Source organism: Rosa rugosa, chromosome 1 (genome assembly GCF_958449725.1).
Source record: "Rosa rugosa chromosome 1, drRosRugo1.1, whole genome shotgun sequence".
NCBI classification, from domain to species: domain Eukaryota; kingdom Viridiplantae; phylum Streptophyta; class Magnoliopsida; order Rosales; family Rosaceae; genus Rosa; species Rosa rugosa.
The window spans coordinates 11,746,688-11,755,951 of record NC_084820.1 but is presented as its reverse complement, the minus strand read 5'-3'; the positions used below and the strand labels follow the sequence as shown (position 1 = coordinate 11,755,951).

The 9,264-nt window shown below is 40.4% G+C and overlaps 1 long non-coding RNA gene and 1 pseudogene across 4 annotated transcripts; one reads left to right on the top strand and one right to left on the bottom strand.

Annotated features, from left to right (window-relative positions):
- The first annotated feature begins 240 nt into the window (after window positions 1-240).
- LOC133727228 (lipid phosphate phosphatase epsilon 2, chloroplastic-like) lies at window positions 241-1,932 on the top strand (annotated as a pseudogene).
- Window positions 1,933-2,652: 720 nt separating this feature from the next.
- LOC133717546 (uncharacterized) lies at window positions 2,653-5,995 on the bottom strand. 4 transcript variants are annotated; one of them, XR_009849727.1, is made up of 7 exons: window positions 5,387-5,989; window positions 5,144-5,262; window positions 4,558-4,616; window positions 4,211-4,271; window positions 3,641-3,712; window positions 3,436-3,530; window positions 2,653-3,331 (listed from the first exon to the last, which is right to left on the bottom strand). It is a non-coding gene; the product is annotated as an uncharacterized LOC133717546 (long non-coding RNA). The 4 variants fall into 4 exon arrangements; XR_009849721.1 differs by having other exon boundaries at window positions 4,565-4,616; window positions 5,387-5,987; XR_009849720.1 differs by having other exon boundaries at window positions 4,211-4,616; window positions 5,387-5,995.
- Window positions 5,996-9,264: the final 3,269 nt, after the last annotated feature.

Below are 9,264 nucleotides of genomic sequence, written 5' to 3'. Positions count from 1 at the left end.
GACAACTAACGGCAAGTTCACCCGAGGCAGACTAAAAAATTCAAAATTAATTCAAGAATGATGTGTCAATTTTCAAGACCCTTAAATTAGATAAAAAGCTAATATTTTATGAAATTGAAGTAAATTCACACGCTCCTCACTTTAGAGGGGCCGGAGGGTAAAAAACAAACAGATGACATGTTATGGACTATTCTCAACCCATCACTCGAACGCTATTTTTTAATTTTTTTCGATGACACACTCAAACGCTTGATGCTCCCCCGTCCCCTTCTTCTCTTTAAAAAGCCTCCAATGGCTGTTGACTGTTGGGTTTCTGCCTCTCTTCTCCGCCAACATGACATCATCAACCGCCATTAGTTTTCTCCAACCCAAACTCCAATTCTTCCCTTGGCGTTTTTGCAGCCTCAAATCATTAAAACCTTTCTCCTCTCCCAAATTTCCCATATCGAAATCGGCCTTCTCCGGTGGATTAGACCCCAAGAAAGCTCCTCCACTTAGAAACAGGGTCATGGGTTCCAACAATGTTATGCTTGAGCTCATAAATTTGCTCCCTTTCCGGAACAACGCTAATGGCCACGAGAGTGCTCCAACGAGAAGAATGTTTTGATGGGTCCGAGGATTCGGGTCCTGGAATTGCGGATAATGGGCTCGAGTCCACTCTCAATCGATTGGTAGGTAATGAACATGAATATCAATTTTAATTTGTTACCAGTTTTGGTTTGAATGATACTAATTAGTTGTTTTGTTGGCTGCAGAGTAAGTGGCTTGTGTCTGGCCTTTTTGCTGTGGTGATACCATCTAGGCTGCAATGGGGTCTGTGGTGAATTCCACACTCTCTATTGTACTAAAAAAGATACTAAATCAAGAGAGGCCTATTCCTTCTTTGAGATCTGAGCCTGGAATGCCGTCTTCGCATTCCCAATCCATCTTCTACATTTTTATGTTTGCAATTTTTTCATGTAAGTTCTCTTGCTCCTTCTGAGTTCAACTTATATTTCTGTGTTAAGTGTTAGTAGCTTTAATAGGTTGAGGAATGGAAATTTAAGTTGTCTTTTTTTTTTTTTATTCTTCTTTCAGATATAATGTGGACTGTGGAGTGCGTTTGACTTTGGAATGTCTTGCATAGGATCATGTACCATATACTTAAAGCTAGTAGTAATAGTTGCATTCTAATCATGAAAGGTGTGAGACTCCAGAAACTGAGCTAGCTTCGTAGTGTTGTAATCACAGTTGCATTCTGTGTGATATTGGGGGTAAATCTAGTAGTGCTTTAATCAATCGGGGTTCAAGTAATATGTCATTTTGATTGGGGAAGACTGCATCTTTAAGATTCTGTAGTATGGCTTTATCTGATAAAATGGGGAAAGTTTGTGTCGATCATCAATCTTCTGACTCTGTTTACTCATACAATGCTTGTACTGTGTGCTATGGCAGTTGTGGAATGGCTAGGGATAAATGACTAAATGAGATTACCATAATTATTGGTGCTCTTGCCTTGGCATTTGGTGCATATCTTGTAAGTATTCCATATTTTTCAAGTTTTAACTTTAAAATTCACCATGGAATATGCGTTTGTAAGCAATATTAGTTTACCTCTACAGTAAACGGAATCGAAAGGGATAGGTTGCTTATGTAACTTTAATGTTTGCCTTTCAGTCGTGGTTATGAGTTTCGCAGCAACTTCATACGATGAGCCAAGTGATTGTGGGTGCTGCAATTGGAACCATCTTCTCCATTTTGTGGTACTGGTCATGGAATGCTGTTGTGCATGAAGCATTTACTTCCTTTTTGTGGGTTCGAATAGTTGTTGTTTTGGGGGCAGCTGGATTCTGTGCAGGATTCCTTTTGTATGTAATTCGTTATAGGATTAGGGATGACCGATGAACTATGTAATGCTTCTCAGTTGATTCAATGCATATGAGATTGGGCTTCAATCCAGTGACTAAAATAATAAAAAATTGTCTAAAATAAAGCCAAGTACAGACCATAAAAGCATGTAAAATGAATGAAAATTGCTAAATCCAGCGATGGAATATCTAGTGTAAAACACGTGTAAACACGAAAATCTGAAAGCAAACAAAATGCAGACACGTGTACAAAAATTAATAATTTTATTAATTTAAGTGCGGGTTACAATTTTTGGTAATCCTCTGATTCGATCTCCGACGATGAATTTCATCTCACGTTATAAATGCACAATAAGGTTTTGCCCTAATCACCATTCTCTTCCCTAGCCACCAGCACTTTTTTTTATAATTTTGTTTTTTTTGCTGCGCAATATGAAGACCTAGCCATGAATGAAGCAAGCTTCTAGAACTCCAAAGCTGTAGAGATTTCCTTGGAATCTTGATTTAATTTCGTAGAAATTCTCCCAAAATCTTGATTTAATTTTGTAGAGATTCCCTCGCAATTAGAATTTAATTTTGTAAATATGGCAAGGACCCCAAATGGGCAGGTGACAAACCCCATGATATAAGAGTATTTTTTTTGTTTAAATATTTACGGAATAAATCCTTGACTTTTCTGAATAAAATTTTACGAATGCAAGAATGTACCAATCTTGACCATCATTCCAGAGATGAGTACATATTTTCCTTTGAAATCCAAAATTTTTACTGCTCTGAATAAAGAATAACCCAAGGCGAATCAACATGCTACAAAAGAAATGTGATTATGTTGCAATAAGAACACCCTCTATTACACTAAAATTTGTGTTACTGAACATATAAAGCTATACCGACTGCCCTCTCTAGGCATAGTTTGTTCAAATCCCTTCTTTCCTATCTGCAGTGTACTGTAATGGGAACAAAGCTACTTCACCTACGGTTAAGACACTTGGAATAAATTCTCAATCACAGCTATGATTTTTCCCAATCTTGACCATCATTCCAGAGATGAGTACATATTTTCCTTTGAAATCCAAAATTTTTACTGCTCTGAATAAAGAATAACCCAAGGCGAATCAACATGCTACAAAAGAAATGTGATTATGTTGCAATAAGAACACCCTCTATTACACTAAAATTTGTGTTACTGAACATATAAAGCTATACCGACTGCCCTCTCTAGGCATAGTTTGTTCAAATCCCTTCTTTCCTATCTGCAGTGTACTGTAATGGGAACAAAGCTACTTCACCTACGGTTAAGACACTTGGAATAAATTCTCAATCACAGCTATGATTTTTCCTCAATCTTCATACTCTATATTGTGCAGGCTGCAAACATCTCACCGATATGAATCCAATGTCTTTTAAACCATCTCCCTGCATCTGGTTTTACTTTGATCCACCACCTCAAAGCAAATCAAATCATACACCAGCACAAATGGCTCCTGTAACAAAAAACACCTTAAGAAGTAAATCAACTGAATCCGCACGGGCTGGCACCAAATTTTATATCGTAACTTGTGTATGTGTGTGAGGGAGAGAGACAGACCTCCTGTCCAAGAGGAGCAGCAAAACTTGGCGTCATTAAGATGTTTAACATCAAGCCCAATAAACCAAGATCCGACACTGATACGGAGAATATCTCTGCAGAACAACTCACAGAATTCAAGTTAGTGCTCTGCATAGTGATAAATGAAGGAACCAGTTTGAAAAGAGTTTCAGACCAAAAATAGTTTAGCGGAAGGAAGACTCACCCATTTATTCAAACAAATTTGGCCAGACCTTGAGAAATGTCATACATCTCACATGAAGCATGGCGAAAATATCTGTTGGATGCAGAAACATAATTTCAGTATACCATCTTTGATGTCAGCTGCATATAGACTTTTATGCGTATGCAAAACCCCATATACAACACTATCGCTTAAATCCCATATAATCAAGCTTGCTGAAATTGCAATTCTTCAGAAAAATCTAACCATCTTTAATCTTAATCATGAATATACTTAGCAACTACATATGGATATGCACATATGCATATACACCACCATCAACATGTACACTGTCACTAAACCCCCGTATCAAACTCACAATTCTACAGAAAAGTAACCATATCTTTGATACCAGTCATGACCATAATATGCACCGCGCACACACACACACAGATTCCACCAAGACCCAAAATTAGGAACATGTAAAAAAATATAAACAAAAGCTTCACCCCATGAAAGTTTGGTTAAGAAAACAGACTTTTCTGCATAACGTCTTGAAATGAGAGTTCATATAGAAACCCAGATGCATATACATACAGACATAGCACTCACCAATTACATAAATTCTTTTTTTGTAGTGCTTGTTCCTTGACAAAACTAATGATGATAGGAGCTGTAGACAAATAAATGAACACAAGTTTTAGTGAAGAGACGAGAAAGAAAACAAAACTAAAAACAAATCTCTCTAACAAACAACACAAAATGGTTTAACTTATAAACATGCATTTCAAAAATACTATCAGCCATTGACAAAACATAAACCTGATAAGAAAATATTGGCTATTAGGAACTCAGCAGAACAACTCACCAGATAATTTGATTATAATTCTTTGATAAGAAGTTACAAGTGATCAGAATATAATCTACTTTCAATTAAATGATGAAATAAGTTGAAGTACAAATTACGATTTTTTATCACCAAACTTGCACCATTCTGGTTCATACCACTTTTTGACTCCTGTCAAAACACCAGCAAGCAGTAATATGAGACATAAAAAGATCATGAAATTCTTAAGACTGTTAACACTTGTTTCTGAAGTTCTAGACTATACTCATGGCTAAGAGAAAACTTTAGCCATGACGAAAATGCTGATAGGCTGCACATATATATATATATATATATAATACTGTATGAAAAATGATTTCAAACTTACACACTTGATCTAAATCTCAAAACAAAGAAAGGTTACTTTTACTCATTTCATACACACAAATCGTATATATAATAGTAGCAACAATTGCGACAACCCAAGAAGCTTAAAGGTCTGGAATTTGAATTGAATAGAGAATAATCCTTAAAGGGGACTGTGGTGTATTATCCCCTTTCAGTTTGATAAAGCCAAACTACATTTGTCTTGAGTATTCAAAGAACAAATTGAGTACAGCCTATTTTACAAAACCATTGTTCAGATTCTCAAGCATTTGGTGAAGCAAGTGAAGCCAACCATTGGCAATCATAGGACAAAAGCATGAACAAACCACTACCTTGATTCTTCAGTAGCAATCCAGTTCCAGTATCGCCGATCCTCAATCCCTGTTATAGCCATGGCCTTTGCAGAAATCGACGTGCAAACCCTTCCGGTCACCCTGTCCAGCCACAATAGCTGCAAAACCACACCAAATTCAATAAATTTCCACCTAATTTGCAAAATAAACCACCAAAAAACACAAAAACAAACCCAATCCCTCAACTCCACCAACCCAAAACCCTAATTCAAGAGCCCCTACCTTATTGCCATCGTCACCTTGCCTGCTAGTCTGCTACACAAACAATCAGATAGAAATTGAAGTTGAAAAAAGAGGTCTTCCGATGGACGCCAATGGCCGACCCTAGACGATCTCGCCTTTTTCTATCAATCTTCTCGATTTCCATGCTCATTCGTCAAGCCCAATAGCTGTTCCATCTTCAACACCAACATTTGAATCCAATTTCACCAGCGCTGTTGCAGATCTACGGTTTTTTTGGGTCGGCTTCGGTTTGGAGTTTGGAGGCGTTGAGGGTGTGTGAGAACGTGAAAACTGACAACAGCCCTAATCTGAAACCCATATATGTACCTCACGCGCTGTTAACAGACAGCAGGTGACCCTCACCCTGTGAATAGCAGACACTTCGTGAACAAGAAATGAAGAAAGATGAAGATGATAACACAAACTTTTACCTTGTTTCGCATATTACATTAATACCCTCGGCTTTCTACACTAACGGCAGCCATTTTACTGATAACGAAAGTTAACTTTGCAATTACACTACTGCCCTTGTAATTCAAATCGTGTGGACGTGAGCAAGCCACGCGGGACGGGCCCACGAGGGCGCACCCTACGTAGGGCGTATTCCAGCCGCTCCCCTTGTTCAATTGCATGTTCTGACAATATATAAATATATGCCCCCATGTGCAGACCCAAAGCATGATTGCATGATTCATGCTTATCTTCTGACATATGTATATATATATAATTGATTACATGCACGTGTAAGTGTGCAACCCATAGCATGAGTTTTTTTTTTGTTCTTTATTTTTTTTTATCACAACAAAAGCATGACTGATAGATTTTTTGTCTGGTTCCAAAACATGATTCTCTTTCTTCCTTGATCATGCTTTGTGCCGCAACCACCCTTTTTTTTTTTTTACCTTGCATGCGTTCTGAAAGTGATTTGAAATATATATTTTTCTCTTTCTTTTTCAGGACTTAGGTGGTAATTGAAGAATGCGGACGTCCTAAACGCTTGGATTCCTCCACATTTGTGCGTGGTAGGGTCAACTGAAAGCGGTTAGGCTTCGCGTGTTTGGCGGCTCACGGAGAGAAGAACGCGGACGTCCTAAACGCTTGGATTCCTCCACATTTGTGCGTGGTAGGGTCCACCAAAAGCGGTTAGGCTTCGCGTGTTTGGCGGCTCACGGAGAGAAGAACGCGAACGTCCTAAACGCTTGGATTCCTCCACATTTGTGCGTGGTAGGGTCCATCAAAAGCGGTTAGGCTTCGCGTACATCGTCAGGCACTCGCTATCGCGCTTCCTGTCCTTTTGTGGCCATGGCTTTCTTCAAGTGCTTCAAGAAAGGGACAGTCACCATCCTCGAGGATTCGGAGGACGCTCAAAGTGATGGAACTACTCTGCAGGTGTATCCATCGTTGACTGGGCCTCAAGCAATCGATGTCCCTCCTTATGACCCTTCAGCTCACATCCTCCAGTGGACTCATGTAGCACCTCGCCAGCTTGCTATGTTTCGACAACCAAGATCTGGTAGAGACCAACAAAACTCGCATGTACGGTTGCTTAAGTCTTCGCATCATGATCAGAACACTCCCCAGACCCCATTCACACTTCTCAACGATCGCATATGCAATAGCTCAGTGCAGTGGAGCAATGCATTTCGAACAAATGGCGGGTTTTCTTACACAGAGTTCTACTGGGAATGGGTAGAAGATATTTTAAGCAGGAATGGCAAGCTTACTCGGGAGGCCGGTCTCCATCGAGCGATATTCGCCTCACTATTCAGCTATGATCGTGTTGCACCTGTCATACGGGCTTTCTGCGCGTACTGGTGCCCTGCGACGAATACCCTCCACACATCTAGAGGAGAAATGTCCATCTCCCTCTGGGATTTGGACCAACTCGGAGGTTTGCCCATTGCTGGACGGTTTTATGATGAGGTGGTTCCAACTGCTGAAGAGCTTTCTGCAACGAGCAAAGGGAGTCAACAAAGCTGCCGCTATTTGTTTCTCGCCTACCATAAGCTTTGCAAGGAAGGTCAAGGGCAGAAAGTGAAGATAACCTCATGGATACGATACTGGTATAGAGGAGCTTTGCGCTATAAGAGGCCTCCGAACAAAAGCCAAAGGAACAAAAGAGATCCACCCCTGAATGCGTTTAATCCATCTGGCAAGATCCACGAGATCCGACACCGAACTTCTGCAGATCGCGCAGCATTTGATGACTTAGGCATGGAGGGTGAAGATATAGAGTCCACCTATTTGGCTGTCTTTCTTGCTTGTTGGTTGTGCCTGTTTGTTTTTCCCAGAGACGACACTGGTTTGATCCGTCCGGGAGTATTCAAAGTTGCCAGCAAAATGTCACAGGGTGTACAGTTTTGCCTAGCGGTACCAGTACTGGCCAGCATCTATCAAGGTTTGAACGAGATTTCTGTTTCCAGCGATCCAGGTAACTGCTCGGCTGCTCTTCCTTTTCATTATATTTATGCATGGCTAGAAGAGTACTTTGGCACCCACTTTCAGTCTCCACTTCCCAACGACCTAAGGCCCCGTATGGTTCGCTTCTCCGGAGAATTTTCAGCTAAGAATATTGGAGACTCACAGGCTCTTTCTTTGTTCAACGCGTGTGACAATGTGAGGATGGGTGCATTTGCCAGGGTATTTTCGGAGAGCAGGGTGATTATCAACCGCGATAACATCTCCAATTTAGACCTCATATATCTCATCAGCCTTCGATCTGGGTATCTTTCTTTCAGACATGATAACCGACGAGTCATTCAGCCATACAGTCCACATCGGTTCAGTCGACAGTTTGGTTATGTCCAAGACATTCCTGGCAGTATTAAGAATGACATTCGCACCAGCGTATTGGCTTTGATTTATAAGCATTGGGACTCTTGCACTAGGATGAACACCAAGTGTGTGGTAACGTTGCCGATCCAGAGTGATATCACAGAGTACATGGTTACCCGAGATTATGTCGATTGGTGGTCTAAAGTGTACCGTTCTATACCAGTGAGGGTAGCGCCTACTAGTGGACCACTGCACAAGACTCTAAAGGCAAAAGAAGATAAGAACGTCACCCGTGCAACATCACCTCATCACAAAAATGTGATGCCTTTTGAAGTTGAATGTAGCACCAATGTCCATGTACCTCCTAATAGGGCTTTGCTTCCTAGTAGTGATTGTCATACTCATCCGCTCAACACTCTAGAAGATGATGGGGACTCTTTAGATTCTCACATTGCTTTGGCTCATCCCCCTAAGTTGAAAAGACCTGCCATCAAAGAAAGAAGGCGTAATGGAAGCAGCAATAGTAATAGTGAAGTGCACTTTAAGCGTCGGAAAACTGACACCAGTCTTGGCCCTACTTATTGCGATCCCAATGCTAAGTTCACTCTGAATACCGACTTTCTTGGTGACGTTCCAACTTCTTCACAACTGATGCTACAACATAATGAGGTAACCCCTTTTTGGACTTGCGTCATTTTTTTGTTTTTTGGTCTTTTTTGGAACTTGAATTGTTCTTTTCCTATCTTTTCAGGGGGCAGAGATTGATGGTCATTCACTTTGGGGGAACGATGACGCCTCTTCAGACCCTATACGTGTTCCTTCTGCAGCGGAACTTGAGGCTTACGCTTTACCCACAAAAGCAACATCCAATGCAAAGAATGACTCACAGCAAATTGACCCTACAGGTACAATTCTTAACTCTTGTGTATTTTCATTGCATTTTAAGTCTTTTTTTTTTTTTTTTTAACTAATGATGCATGTACAGGTCCACTTACCAAAATGCATCCTCCCAAGCCTCTGAACACCATAGCCTTTTATGAGGCCTCTCTTGGTGGAGCTGCTGTTATAGATGCTAGTCAAAGACTTCGTGATATTCGTCAACA